The sequence below is a fragment of the Bombyx mori genome, chromosome 16, assembly GCF_030269925.1.
Source record: "Bombyx mori chromosome 16, ASM3026992v2".
NCBI classification, from domain to species: Eukaryota; Metazoa; Arthropoda; class Insecta; order Lepidoptera; family Bombycidae; genus Bombyx; species Bombyx mori.
In genome coordinates this window covers 13,554,034-13,570,627 of record NC_085122.1, presented here as the reverse complement: position 1 = coordinate 13,570,627, position 16,594 = coordinate 13,554,034, and the positions used below count along the sequence as shown (strand labels likewise).

The 16,594-nt window shown below is 38.6% G+C and overlaps 2 non-coding genes across 2 annotated transcripts; one reads left to right on the top strand and one right to left on the bottom strand.

Annotated features, from left to right (window-relative positions):
• The first annotated feature begins 1,144 nt into the window (after positions 1-1,144).
• TRNAM-CAU (transfer RNA methionine (anticodon CAU)) lies at positions 1,145-1,217 on the top strand. The gene has a single exon. It is a non-coding gene; the product is annotated as a tRNA-Met (tRNA).
• A 15,090-nt stretch (positions 1,218-16,307) lies between these two features.
• TRNAV-CAC (transfer RNA valine (anticodon CAC)) lies at positions 16,308-16,380 on the bottom strand. The gene has a single exon. It is a non-coding gene; the product is annotated as a tRNA-Val (tRNA).
• Positions 16,381-16,594: the final 214 nt, after the last annotated feature.

Here is a 16,594-nt window from a genome sequence, read left to right as displayed (position 1 = left end):
AAACCACTGTAGATTTTTATATTAGTACAGATAAACAATATTTACGGGTAATGAAAAATATAACGTTTCCAATTAATGTTGAGAGCTCGGTCGGAAGGTATTGTTACTCAACAGATCAGAAAAAAAAAACTGTAACAAAATCACATCTATTTAACGTAATAGCATTGAAACAAAAGCTAGACAGTGTGGCCCATAAATTGAGCGTGGCTGTCAATTGCACGCGCCGACCAATAGTTGCGGTCTACGGTCGCGCGACAGTCGGCGTGTGTGCGACCGCCCTTATGTTTTCGAAAATTTAAAATTCATTTCTCGAATTGTGTAACGTTATTTTAAACTAGCTTTCGCCCGCGACTTCACCCGCGTGGAATAGTTCACAAAGAATGCTTTATTTTAGAACAAATTTGTTTAACATAAAAAAACGTTATAGTGAGCCAACCTTAATATATAGACATATGCTGACGCGGACTCTTTTTTAGATCTTTTAAAGGGGAACAGTTCTCTCATACATTACTTTAGCGAAACTTTAATCGTTTCCTCAGCGCACGCAGTGGAAGCTCTCAAAAGGGATTAAAAACCCCGATTTTGAAACATTCTTTATTGGTGCTCCGCTTGCATTGGTATTAGCGTGATGTTATATAGCCTATAGCCTTCCTCGATAAATGGTCTATCTAACACTGAAAGAATTTTTCAAATCGGACCAGTAGTTCCTGAGATTAGCGCCTTTAAACAAACAAACTCTTCAGCTTTATAATATTAATATAGATAACGGTATTCGATACTCGAATGATAATTTTATTTATTGCTGGAGAAAATTAATCGTTAAGAGCCGTGGCAGAACGTATTCTATTATGGGCAGTTTTTTTTACAAAACATCCCTATCCTGTAAATGTTAAAGGGTCAAGCTTTTGTTTTCATTTCAATTTTAATTGTCCTTGCATTCATAGTAAAATAAAGCATAACTTATATTAAAAGTAATATCAACATTTAAGTATATTAAATAGAAAAAGAACATGTATTATTATCACAATGTAAAAAATACAGGCTAATTATTATTCAGTCTAAATATTATCGAATGTAACAAGTTTGACCTTGACAATTAATCATTTATTTGTATATAATACAGTATTTCAAGCCGATTTCCTAAGCCTCGGTAGCGCAGTAGGCAGCGCGTAAGTCTCATAATCTTAAGGTCGTGAGTTCGATCCTCACCCGGGGCAATATTTTTTGGCCATTATTATATTTACTGAAGTTTTTAAATCAATGAATGAAACACTGTTTTTATGTATAATATTATGTTTGTAGTAATACCATTAAATGTATTTTTCTTTGTCTCCGCCTTATCCCACTAATTGGGGTGGCACAGCGGATTTTTCTATTCCATTATTACCTATGAGCCGTCATTTCAACGCTCACTCATTTCTCGCTCTCTCTCATATCATCATTCACACACTCCATCCATGTCTTCCTCGGTCAACCTCTTCCCCCTCTACCTTGCACTGCCATTTCCATACATCTCCTAGTCACATGCATCACCATTAAATTTATATAGGGTATAATAATATAATTATATTTAAATACAATCACCATACATCTAGATACTGATAAACAAAACCTACTCATAGTTTTTGGTACGAAGAATATTTGAGTCGTCTATTATCAAAGGTGGCAATCTGTGCATTTGGACAAAAAAAATGTTATTGATATGTCAATACAGATTGATTTGAATATAATCGTCTCCTTCAAAGAATACGGTTCAAAACCCGCATTAAATAAAGGTTAATAGTTAACCTGTTATTTATCTAAGATGTCGTTCCGAAGAGTTTTGTGACTGCCAATGGAATACAAAGTCAATAATTCGTTTTTCTGATTTACCAATCATTGTCCAAAAGTCAGATTGTCGGCTTTGATAATAGTCGACTCATTTCATCGATTTATTATTTATTGCTTAGATGTGTGGACGAGCTCACATCGCACCTGATGTAAAGGAGTTACTGGAGCCCATAGACATCTACAAGGTAAATGACGCCACCCACCTTGAGATATGAGTTCTAAGGTCTCAATATAGTTACTACGGCTGCCCCACCCTTCAAACCGAAACGCATTACTACTTCGCGGCAGAAACAGGCAGGGTGGTGGTACCTACCCGTGCGGACTCACAAGAGGTCCTACCACCAGTAAAAATATGTTATTATCATATTATACATTTTTTAAGTTAATCCCTAAGCAATTGAAATTGAGATTTATAAAATTCCTGACAAAATTGCCGAAGCAAAGTTACGTGAAATACATTAAGCCACATAAGTTGTATAAGTATGATTCTGATCAACTTACTTTTGAAAAAATTGCCTTCATTCTAGAATCATGTAGTATTTAATATCTCAATTTAAAATATCAATATCTGTTAAATTTCATTTTTAACAGAAACCTTCTCTGGACTTCCACAAATAATTCAAGACCAAAATTAGCCAAATCGGTCCAGCCGTTCTCGAGTTTTAGCGAGACTAACGAACAGCAATTCATTTTTATATATAAAGATTACAAATACCAAAACACATATAAGCGTAAATAACTATTTAAATAGATAAATAGACAAATACATATACATATCTATATATTAATACGTGAAGCAAAAACTTTGTATCCCTTTTCACGAAAATTGCGCGGACGGAGTAGTATGAAATTTTCCACACTTATACAGAATATAGAGAAGAAGTGCACAATGCTAATTTTTTTTAAAATAATGCTTATAAGATACATTAAATCAATAAAGAAAACATTACACACACTACCATGTATTTGACACAACACATATATATATAAATATACTCTTTGTTTATTGTCAATTGTCAAACTTTTGTTAGTGTTTAAAGTCTGTGGTCAAATTGAGAATATATGAGAATATTGTTTGTCTTTATTATTATTTACGTACAGTGTAGTTTTGGAAAAATCTGTGATTATATTATATAAGTACAATAGTATTTCACAATAGAAGCATAATAATGTTTAAACATAAAATTTCAATTGATTAAAGTCGATTTTCGACTTCCGCAGGACCACTAGTATACATAAATATAATAGTTTATACAGTATTCAAAGGAATATATTAAACTTATCAAATATCTATAACTTTATAAATTCATGATGATTCCGCTAACCTATCCATTCCATTCCAGAGTTCCACCAATCAATCGGATTATCTTTGCGCATAGCTTTAGTGGTTTCGGTTTTTAAGAAAAAAGTACCCACATCTTTTTTTTTTTTATTGCTACCGATATGTCAATATCCTCGACAGACCGTAGTGGCTTTAAAGTGACTGCCAGGGCCTTGAATGTGCTATATTTTAAGACATAGTACATTGTGCACCAAGGGAGAAAAGTTGGACATTTCCTCCCACGTGTAAAATTGCGACCCGATCCGAAGGCGAGGGTGGCAAACACGCAGGAGGAAATGTCCAACTTTTGTCCTGCGGTGCACATACTATTTTTTGTCCTACCAGGCCGAAAGTTCGTGGAGTACCGAGCCGGAGTCGAAGCCCCGATGGGGTCCAGGGGCGAAGCCCTGGCCGGAGTTAGGGGGCCCGTACTCATTAATAAAACAATTTAACTGTTTTTTTATTTTTAAATAAACTACTACTAATTGAATAAGAACTGTCTGATGAACTCATCTTTGTTTAATACTTGACTTTTAAATTTTATTGCCTTTTGTTTATTTCACTTTTAACTAAACACAATATTGCAAATTACCCGAGCAGAACAATGGCGGAGAATTTTAGGTGCGTGAGAGCAGACGTAGACACTAACGCGCATGCGCACTTCTACCCAGGGAGAAAAGTTACGCTTTCTTCCCTGTACAGCGGGAGGAAATGTTACACTTTCTTCCCTGTAGAGGGAGAGGAAAACCGAACTTTCGGCGTAGGTAAGAGATTTTTTTTTTTTTTTTATGAAAACTAGCGACATCTTGTAGCGGATGCCTCTAAACTTATACGTTGTTAAAATCATACAAGTATTTATTTGTTATAGACAAATTGATTGAATTTAATCAATTTGTGGTACCTGAAAATTTACAAAATCCTTCATTAAAAATAAAATATAGGATAAGTAATATTTTACTGCCATCTACTGGTGCAATGCGAAACGAATCCAAGCGAAGCCATCTAGTGGCCGACGCCCGTAAACATTTTTGTTGAGTGTTTGAGTTGTTTATCTATAACTAATTTATGTGTATTATCTATGATGACTGCTGGGCAGCTCGCGGTGCTCAACCAGAAAAACAATTACCAGCAAGAGCAGCGTTTTGCCGAATACCACCTGAATCGCGAGCTACTAAGAGAATCTGATGAGAAACTCAGTGGGTTGTATGTATGGGTTAAGTTGCACGTCGAAGTCTATCGACAAAAACAATGACCGGTACTTTGAATTCCTTTCTTATTGCAAAATTATTGAAACTTTCCCTCATGATGGAAGACGGCATTCATGAGGTACTTAAAGTCTATGAGTTCGTGTGGCCATTTCACGTCACAGAAGGTCACAGAAGCCGTCACTTACCTTAGAATACCACTCCTCATCTTAACAGCACTAAATTCGCACCAATTGTGCCCCAAGCCTTTTCCGGACAGTCACGAGTCGATCCCATGATTGTATGATGCATTCTATTATTAGAACATACCGGCCCAATTAATTGTGTAGTTATAAATAGCGATGATTGCTTTTACAATGCGATCGATTCGGTCAATTGATATCATGCACAGGCGCCATGATCGACGTTGGACGGTGCCGTGGCTTCTGATTAAGATGTGCTGATTGGCTTAACTAGGCAGTGTCTGAATGCTTTGTTGACTTAGCGCGTGGTCTGTAAGTAGACCCTGCTATCCCTTTACTTATTTATTTTTTATTGCCCTTGTAGGCAAACGAGCATACGGCCCACCTGATGGTGAGTGGTTACCGTCGCCCATGGACTTCAGCAATGCCAGGGGCAGAGCTATAAAAATGAAGTGCTATTTGTTTGTTTCGCTAAAACTCGAGAACGGCTGGACTGATTTGACTAATTTTGGTCTTGAATTATTTGTGGAAGTCCAGAGAAGGTTTAAAAGGTAGATAAATATGAAAATCCTCGGAATTAAATAAAAATAACTATTTTGTTTTCCTTTGATGTGTCCTCCATCGGACGGATTCCTTTTGTTTGTTTTAAGTTTATTTTATACAAAAGTTTAGGTCTTTTATTTCTCGATTGAGGCAATACGAAGTGTGCCGGGTCAGCTAGTTAGTCAATAAAATCTCACATTACTCAAGATGATAGATCGGACAGCTAAAAAACTTTCAAATGGGAACACAATTTGGTTCGTTGCAAAAACTGGGAAATGGGTTTTATTTCTAAATAGTATCCCGCAGAGAGATGTTCCTCACACTTGTAACTAGGTACTCAATAAAAGCTCCTATTTACAAAATGGTATCTGAATACTGCCAACGCCTTCCTTGTATTATTTAAAAATTAAAATTTCCTATTTTCTCGAAGCGTCCCATTGCTCTAACAAATTTATGAGGAGCTAATTAAAACGACATCACTAATTAACAGTAATAGATAAAGGCGTTTGTAATTGCCACAAATGGGTCGAGTGTATCCAAAATTCGTTCCCACAGCAATCTAACGGCTATTGGAATGTTTTTTTTATTTTTTTTTTTTTATTACTTAGATGGATGGACGAGCTCACAGCCCACCTGGTGTTAAGTGGTTACTGGAGCCCATAGACATCTACAACGTAAATGCGCCACCCACCTCGAGATATAAGTTCTAAGATCTCAGTATAGTTACAACGGCTACCCCACCCTTCGAACCGAAACGCATTACTGCTTCACGGCGGAAATAGGCGGGGTGGTGGTACCTACCCGTGCGGATTCCCAAGAGGTCCTACCACCAGTGATGTTACAAATAGTTTGCATCTTCGATTATTGACGCCGGGAACTGTATCATCATTATATCCACGCTAAGTCATCGTTGCCTAAAGGATAAGACGCGCGCTGTTTACATATCAAGCGATACGATCACTTTTGTAATTTTTTTGTGCCTTTAAAGGCTGGCATTGGGCCCATCTGATGATGAATAGTGACCATCGTTCAGACACATTTTGCGTTATAATAAACTAGCTGACCTAGCGAACTTCGTACCGCCATATTTTCTGAATTCCTAAATTCCTACGTGTTTTTTTAGTAGGTTTGGGTATTAATGCGCCCTTGTCACCGACAGCTTAATTAAAAAAAAACCTTAGTGAACTAATCTATTTTCACATATATTTTTTTTGTATACAAACTTTGCCATGGCAATAACAAACACAAAAAAAAAAACAGAATTATCTAGTTTGTTGCCGGCGTTCTGAAGTTATGCGCGTTTAAGTACATTACGTAGATTCAAGTTTATATAATATATATATTCATATATTGCTTAGATAGGTGGACGAGCTCACAGCCCACCTGGTGTAAGTGGTTACTGGAGCCCATAGACATCTACAACGTAAATGCGTCACCCACCTTGAGATATAATCGTGTTACTGTTGAATACATCGTGGCCTGTAAAACTGAGACTTCGAACTGATGTCTCAAGGTGGATGGAGGACGGCCTTTACGTTATTGATACCTGTGGGCTCCGTAACCACTTAACACAAGGTGGGCTGTGAGGTCGTCTAAACATGGAAGCATTAAAAAAAATCTTAAGCATGTACGAAAATCTGCGTATCTGCTCTGCTATGTATTAACTAATGACAGGGAAGTAGGAATATATTTCTCCAATAAAACCGAGATTGCATACATTTTTCTTCTAATAACCGAACTTCTAGTGTACATGTATGATCAATGAGCATTAGATCCTATACCCTTCAAAGGTGCCCTTCAAGACACGCGCGACTAAATAGTAGACTGATGAGAACACAACAAGGCGACTTAATAACAAAATGTGGTCTGCATGCATCGCTGAACGAAATATAAACACGTTTGAAATATCATCATCACATTACAGTTTTAATTTCTCTGAACTCCGATTAGCTAACGGAAGACGAAAGCGTTCGCGTTGAAAGATAAAAATTGGAACCGTACTCAGACCTCGGTCACGGAGCCCCAACTCATAAATTACAAACAAAAAATGGGTAAGCTTGTGGGACCTTCTGAAGCATTCAGATTCATTCGCGCTTCGAGAAAGATTACAGTCCTTACAGAAGCAAGGGCGTCTTGTGAAGCCATGCTACCCCTCCGACGTGACATCGATAAACAAATGTAAGAAATACACTAATTTGTGATCTATTCCCTCTGTATTTTGTATCGTATGTTCCATGGGGAGTGCTCTGAGGAATTGTTTGAGATAATACCACCATCTCGTATTTACCATCGCACCGCCAGCCACCGGAGTAGAGTTCATCCATGCTACCTGGAGCCACTGCGTTCATCCACAGTGCGCTTCCAGAGATCTTTTTTGCCACGTACCATTCGGCTTTGGAACGAGCTCCTCTCCACTGTGTTTCTCGAGCGCTATGACTTGTCATTCTTCCAACGAGGCTTGTGGAGAGTACTTAACGGTAGGCAGCGGCTTGGCTCTGCTCCTGGTATTGCTGAAGTCCATGGGCGACGGTAACCACTTACCATCAGGTGGGCCGTATGTTCGTCTGTCTACAAGGGCAATAAAAAAAAAAAAATCGAGCACCACTTATCCTATCTTTGTACTATGACCATAACCTTCTCTGACAGGAAAAAGCACACAGCACGACCAAACAAACATACCAATAGGTTGCTATTTATAAATATTTTTTATACGAAGATATTGAGAACAATAATGGATTTGAAAGTAGGGTATATGGGCACAAACGCCACTATTGCCAATAATTAATATTATATATGTCGGCGCAAATATGACTATTTACCTACTGATCATCAACTAATTACTCTGTGATAAGAAATTGATGTTAAACAGTCCCTTTTATCGTAATTTCAATACTTTAAAATCTTGTTTTTTTTTTTTTTTTTTAATCCTACCTATGCTGATAGCCTTGAGAGGCTATTTCAGCTTACCCTAGCTTGTGTAGGTGAGCTCGCGGGGCTCAAACCGGAGAATTGCTAACACCGCCCTAGCAAGAGCAGTGCTTCGCAGAATCTACCACCGGATCGGAAGCGCGACCCACTGAGAAGATCCGGCGAGAAACTCAGTGGGCTGTGTCTGTGGGTTAATTCGCTCGTCGAGCCCTTCGTCGCAAGCGACGGGTTCGGCGAGGACGGTGACCGGTGCTTGTATTGCCTAAAAGCACCGTTAGTGGATCAGGAGGATCCGTGATGACGTGCTTTGGGCGACGTCGACGGTTTACCAAACGGTCTACAGGATCGGGTATGTAGTTTCCGGCGGCCACGACAAGAGGGTTCTCATGTCGTGCCGCCTTCTCAAAGTGGCGCAGCGATGCCGACTGTAGATACTTACTGACGGGGTCGAGCTCCAGGTCATCGTGGAGGTCCACGTTCCTCTGGAACCATGGTGCTCCGACGGCTATCCTGCAGAATCGGGATTGTATTACCTGAAGGGGTTTCAAGTTGGTGCGGGCCGCGTGAGCGAACACTACGCTTGCATACGTCATGACGGGGCGTATGCAAGTTTTGTAGAGGGTTACCTTGTTACGGAGGGACAGTTTGCTTCGTCTACAAAGCATTGGGTAGAGTCGTCCTAGTATAAACGCGGCGCGATCGCGTACCGTTTTTACGTGGGGACGGAATGTCATCCCTCTGTCGAGGGTGACGCCTAGGTATTTGACCTTCGGGGCCCACGGTATGGGCTGGTCAAAGAGAGTGATGGGGCTAACGGCGGAGGTGTTTACGCGCCTACTGGGGAGTGGGGTGCTCGAAGTGGTATTCGGAGGGCGACCCCTTTTGAATAGCACCGCTGTGCTTTTCGTGGGGTTAATGTCTATTCGCCACTTCCGGAACCACTGTCCCATGGTGGTTACTGCGGTCTGGAGTCGCCGATGAAGCAACGACATCTTCCTACACGAGTAGTAGATAGCCGTGTCATCGGCGAAGAGCGCTAGATGGGTCTCCGGAGACCGGGGTATATCGTTGATATACAAACTAAATAGTAACGGGGAGAGTGCGGAGCCTTGCGGGACTCCGGCAGTCAGATGACGGGGACGAGAACGAGTTCCCTCTACTCGATATCGAAACGAACGGTTCGACAAGAAGTCTCGTATGATGAGCACGAGTCTGTCTGGCACTCCCATGTTGTACAGTTTGTAGATCAAACCGTTGTGCCAGACTTTGTCGAACGCCTTCGCTACATCGAAGAAGAGGGCGCCGGTCGGGATTTGTTTACGCCTATTTAGCCCTATTAAGATGTGCTCCGTGAGGCGGTGCACTTGTTGTACGCACGAGTGTTTGGCGCGGAATCCAAACTGCTCGTCTATTAGAATTTTATTCGCGGTAACGAAGTCCCAGAGGCGTTTCCGAAGGAGCCGTTCGTAAATTTTGCCTATCGCTGGGAGGAGACTAATCGGTCGGTAAAATCTTGTAAACACGCTCACGTGTTTAATACTTGTAAACACGCTGACGTGTACGAAGTCCTATAAATACGGCCGTGCTGTCTAGCGTTTATTAGCCCACTGAGTTTCTCGCCGGATCTTCTCAGTGGGTCGCGTTTCCGATCCGGTGGTAGATTCTGCGAAGCACGACTCTTGCTAGGGTTCGTGTTAGCAACATCGTCAGGTTTGAGCCCCGTGAGCTCACCTACTAAAGTTAAGGCTACGCTGAAATAGCCGCTAGGGCTATCAGCTTAGGTAGGAAAAAAAAAAAAAAAAAAAAAAAAAGCGTTTATTCATTCGTGTCCGAGCCGTAGTACAGTACGGATCTCTCTGTAACGTTGTTATGCTTCTCGTGCAATATACGCAGTTCTCGTGAAGTTTTGTTTTGGAAGCCCAAACATGAGTCATCATCGAGAACTTAATGACCGTGACGTCAACAATGCTGACGTCACACTTTTTAAAAACATTCCTTCAGCGTTTCTCCTCCGTCATATAATATATTTATTATTAGCAAGATGAAACTGTTATTCTACCATATTTAATATTTAGTAGACACTGTCTTGATGTGAAAATGTTCCGAATATGTTTAATGATTATATTATTATTTAAAAACACAAATGAGTAATGACTAATCAAATATTAATCCTCCTCCTTGCGTCGTATTCCTCATTGCTGAGGGTCGTGACCACCCTTTTGTATCACCTTCGCAAGCACGATCTTTCTCCATCCGTTCTTGTCTCTGGCGGTGTGGAGGACGTTGTGAAACGTGGAATCAAGAGCGGTGCGGATCTGGTCGGACCAACGTATTGGGCTGCGCCCCTGAGGTCTTTTCCCATCTACCTTACCAGTCACGGTGAGCCTCTCGAGATTGCTACCATCCTTCCGTGCGATGTGACCAAAGTACTCAAGGACTCTGCGACGACACTCGGATGACAAATATTAATAAAGCATAAATATTAATAAATTATTTTATAATTAACATTAAAAATTTGATTAGTATTGTAATTGTTATGCAAATCATGTTGTTGACGCCATCTATTATTAGACGGGATAATAATAATGTTAGTATATATTAGTTAAAAGTAATTTATGTAAAATAAATTAATGTTAGAGTTATGTAAAAATCACTAAAATATTTATTGTGAATATTAAGCTATATTTTATGAATTATTTCGCATTAATTCCATTTGTTTGTATAAAATAAGTTGTAGTTGCTATAACCAACACAAAATGGCTAATTGCTTAAAAACTAAGACGTGGCTTTTTGTAATAAACAAGTAATGTTAATGTTAGAATTGTACGTACTATGGGAGTTTTTTAGATAGATTTGACCATGTAGATATCACCACGTGGATATCCTCTAGCAACGTGAAATGTGAGATCGCAGTCTCGTACATTCCGTTTTGAAGGATGAGACAGAGTTGAGCAAACCGAATCCTGATCATGCAGGAGCCAGTCACCGTCGACGCCCTAGACACGTCCTTACGGATCCATCAGATCCAATAACCTTTGCATTAGATGCCTTCAGCTCTAATACTAGGGGCAGGCTTAGGGACCCCGGTAACCGTACTCGTCGAACTCGACAAAGAGGTCGACGTGCAACCTAACCCATGCATCAGCTCGCTGAGTTTCTCGCCGGATCTTCTCAGCGGGTCGCGATTCCGATCCGGTAGTAGATTCATTCGTGAAACAATTGCTCTTGAGTTGTTAGGTCTCCTTCGGAGGCGCTCGGGCAGTTGTTAGCAAATCCCACCCCTCTTGGCTGAGCCTTTGCTCGCCCACCTGTCCTGGTGAAACTGGAAAGGCCTTCGGGCCACCAGTAAACTTTCAATCATAAAAAAAAAAAAAAAAAAAAAAAGTTGAGCAAAACTTGTGTTACAGGTATCAGATAACGGAAATAAATGTAAGAATTTTATTATAGGTACACATACATATATTTAACTAGCGACCCGCCCTCGCTTCGCTTCGGAAACATTAAAACACACATGAAACCAAAAAAATAAAAAATAAAAAAAAAGTAACCTATGTTCATCAGGGACAATGTCGGCTTCTAATGGAAAAAACATTTTTCAAATCGGTCCAGTAGTTTCGGAGCCTATTCGAAACAAACAAACAAACAAATCTTTCCTCTTTATAATATTAGTATAGATAATATTAGTATAGTTATACATCCATAACCCTGGAAAATATATTTTATATTTATCATACAAATATCTTCCCTTGGCGGGATTCGAACCCGCGACCTCCTTGAGTAGTGACCATGTCACTTACCACTACACCAGACAGCCGTTAAATACGGTATGTACGGGAAGTGAGTCGTCTATTATCAAAGGCGGCAATCTGTACATTTGGACAAAAAAATTTTATTGATATGTCAATACAGATTTATTTGAATATAATCGTCTCCTTCAAAGAATACGGTTCAAAACCTGCATTAAATAAAGGTTAATAGTTAACCTGTTATTTATCTAAGATGTCGTTCCGAAGAGTTTTGTGACTGCCAATGGAATACAAAGTCAATAATTCGTTTTTCTGATTTACCAATCATTGTCCAAAAGTCAGATTGCCGCCTTTGATAATAGTCGACTCAAGTATGGATGGTAAGTATGAGCATGCGTGAACACATGTCACTTTAAATAACGCCAATATTAAGGTCAGTAAGCAAAGACAGTAAGCTTAAGCGATTGTTACGCTAAAAAAGCTCCCTTGAACTTCAGTAAGATTCTTTTTTTTAAATTACCATCCGATTAATTTTTCAAAGTTTCATAATTAAATTTCTCCCGAGAAACTCGGCCGATACAGTTTTTCATTACCGATCGTATCTTCCGCGGGGCGGCCATTTCATTTCGAATATCTTGTAAACTTATAGATTTACGACCTTCCGAGACTTTTAATTACCGAGTTTCTATGTTTTTAAACGATGTTTTATGACAATATTGGTTCAATATTCTTTGTTTTTTTTTTTCAACAGCGGCAAAGGAGGGCTATATAGCCAAAGGCAAGTTAATTCCACGCATGGCACGCGAGCATATTGAAAAGAAAACGTATATTGATATAATTAAATATATTTTTACAATTGAATGTCGCGTTTGTCGTTGTCTTTTTTTCTTACTTATTCAATAGTAGCTTAAGGGATATTCCAGCTACACCCGGGCTGGTAGGTGAGTTCACGGACTTAACCTAAGAGAATGTGCTAACACTAGTCCTGGCAAGAGCAGTGTTTCCCAGAATTTCGCCCACTTAGTTTCTCGCCGGATCTTCTCAGTGGGTCGCGTTTCCGATCCGGTGGTAGATTCTGCGAAGCACTGCTCTTGCTAGGGCCAGTGTTAGCAGCACTCCGGTTTGAGCCCCGTGAGCTCACCTACACGTTAGGGCAAAGCTGATATAGCCTCTCAAGGCTATCAGCATAGGTAGGAAAAAAAAGAGCAGAATTTTGCTACCCGATCGGAATTGCAACCCACTGAAAAGATCCGGCGAGAAACTCAGTGGTATATTGTTAATCTATTGGCTTTGATTTGAACTAATACCACGAAAGCTATCAAGTATTGGAAACTAAAATCTAATACATATAAATTTATAGTATAGTTGTACCCGCCCGCTTCGCTGGGCATTTAAAATTAACATTATCATTCCTCACCCCCACAAAGATTCTCATCATTAACGCCCCCGCAACTGGTGTAGGGAGTCCAACGCTCATATAAATATTAGCCTATCCATTAAGTACATGTATTTTCTACGTGGATACCAAGTTTCAAGTCAATCGGATGCATGGTTCAGTAGTTATAACGGAGCATCCGTAAAAACCACTGTAACTTTATATATTACTAGCGACCCGCCCTCGCTTCGCTTCGGAAACATTAAAACACACATGAATTAAAAAAAAATATCAAAAAAAAATTAAAAAAGTAGCCTATGTTCATCAGGGACAATGTCGGCTTCTAATGGAAAAATAATTTTTCAAATCGGTCCAGTAGTTTCGGAGCCTATTCGAAACAAACAAACAAACAAATCTTTCCTCTTTATAATATTAGTATAGATATAGATTATAGATTAAGGTCTAAGGCTTTCGGATTTCATATTCACAATAATAAAATCAGGTTTTAGACCAGGGTCAACGACATCCGTTGTTAAAGTTTGAATACACTATTTTATTCGATTTTCATTAATCGTAGACGAAATCTAAACCGCTTATTAATAATTATTTTCATTTTAATATTTCCGACATAACGAATAATTTACATTGGTCGTGATCACGGACGACTGTAAAAAAATTAACTATAAAAGTCGTATTATTTAAGTCGATAATTATTACGATTTCGTGTAAGTCAGTGTACACTACATATTTCGAAAAAAAATAAAAAAAAAATTATTGCTTAGATGGGTGGACGAGCTCACAGCCCACCTGGTGTTAAGTGGTTACTGGAGCCCATAGACATCTACAACGATAAATGCACCACCCACCTTGAGATATAAGTTCTAAGGTCTCAGTATAGTTACAACGGCTGCCCCACCCTTCAAACCGAAATTGCTGCTTTACGACAGAAATGGGCAGGGTGGTGGTTTCTACCCGTGCGGACTTACAAGACGTCATGCCACCCGTAATTACGCAAATTATAATTTTGCGAGTTTGATTTTTATTACACGATGTTATTATTCCTTCACCGCGGAATGGGCCGTGAGCTCAACTACCCGTCTAAGCAATAAAATAAAAAATAAAAACTTGAAGCTACGTATATTTCTTTCAATCATACGTATTTTCAATTTCAAGTTCAACAGATGTTAGTTTATCTGGTATTTTAAAAGATCTACCTTATATCAGGTGGCTTGTTCATACATGTTGGTCAAAGGTACCTAAAACAATTCACCGTCAAACTACAATTACGTATTAGTACCAATGAAGTAGGAAACCTATGGAAATGAAACGTCAACCAAAATTTCGTGCCACTGTGACGTCATCTGGCCACAAAACATGGCGGCTTTAGTGGTGTACAAAAGATTTCAATGTTATCAGGTTTTATCGATAAACGTTCTTGGCTCATTTTATTTTAAATATTGTTGAGTATTATTTATTTGTAGAATTTATACTTTAATGGGAAGTAAGTAGGTATATTGTTATGTGCAAATATGATATGATTTAGATGGGTGAAATCTAAGACAAGTTCGTCCTTCGAATTTGCCAAGTAAACGATATGATGATTTTTAAAAGTTGCTACACTGATTTTATAAAGTTGTCGTTTGTCGCAAAACATAAAGATATGGCGTAGTTCAAAGCCATCAGCCCATTTCTAGCATGCTAAATGTTGTCGTATTTTGAGTACGTGTTTTTCTTAGACTATTACAATCTATTTTAATTGTTTTGCTGACTTTAAAGTCCGTAACATACTACCGCAGCGCACCCCAAGGAAGGTGCGCCGCACCATTTGAATCACTTTCGCTTGAGAGTGATTCAAATTTTAAACTTATCAAGGGACCGCGTGAAAAAAAAAACACCTACAGAACATTTATTCATTAATTACAAACGTCATTCCTTGTGACTTCCTCTCTAAAATCACTTAATTATTAATATTTAACAAATTTACAATAGTGTTTTACTCACTGCGGAATATTTTATTTAAATAGTTCCGAAGAGATTTTGTCGGTAGCCTTTTTCCCGAAATATCTAAACAGAATGTCTAAATATGTTTTGATGACATATTTTAAAGTGGTATTTATGATTAGTGTCATGATCAATAGATTCCGACCGAAAAATGGATTTCTCGGATGAGGGCTCCATAATGAATTTAAATACATATAGATAATAGTTTTAGGGCATCGAATTTCTTGAGATCCTATAAAATACGTTTTAATTATTATTTTTGTATGTTTTAAGCATGATAAATTATGAAATTTTATATAATCAATCATATTAAATCGATATCAAAGTCAATAAATAATGTACAACCCAAAACAGACGGCCGAACTGACGTGACAATGACATTTGGCGCGCTAAACATGGCGGATTTTCGGCCTCATTAGACGGAGACGAAGATATTTACGTATATTCATGTTTCATTTTATGTACGCACTGAAATACTGTTATATTGTTTTCCTGCGAGTTAAAGTGCTGAGTAAGAACGAGATAGATATATGTTTATGTATGTGCCTTCAAAATGGGTGCTATTTTTATAAGCAATTGTACGTATAGAACAATATGTCGTGTCCCTACTATATAGGTCTATGATTAGTACCTAATAACTATTAATAGTTAATAACGTAATCTGTATGAACGTCACAGAGGCGTGACAGCGATAAACTTTATTATTGAAGAATACTTAATAGTCGGAGAACTATAATATTTTCTATGACCGTCGACTGTGACTGATTGAACATACCTTTATAGTACTGGACCACCGTTTCTCACACCCTGGTCATATTCCTACAGAAATAATTCTTCATACAATTACAAATATACAAGGTTTCAATAGATTACAATAACATGTATTTCTAAAAATAAAGAATTATTACTGGGCTCGCTGGAAGAGAAATCTTAACAAATTAAGCAATTGAGCTTAGTTCTTCTGTAAGCATATATCGTTTAGTTTTTTTATTGTATAAATAAATGATAAATTGAACACAATCTCAATAGATTTGTCATACTATAATAAGAGAATAAAGTCTGAAGAATGTTTTAATTATCAACATGGACGGCAACGATGATGACAGATTTTTGTGGAAATACTTTTTAAGGCAGGTTAGTTTCAAAACTTGAATTTAAAAAGAATAGAAAAATAACTGTTTCCGCCCGGGATCGAACCGGGGACCTTGTGCGTGTGAAGCACACGTGATAACCGCTACACTACGGAAACGCCTGATGGGAGGTTCAAAATTTGCTATAATAATCAGCATTGTCAGTTAATTTGTATGTAATAGTGTAATTATACCTCAAACACGATTTCAATCCGGTGGTAGATTCAGCGAAGCACTACTCTTACTAGAGCCAGTCTTAGCACATTCTCTCAGGTTGAGCACCGTGAGCTCACTTACCAATCAAAGCATTGCTGAATTAACCCCTCAGGCTAA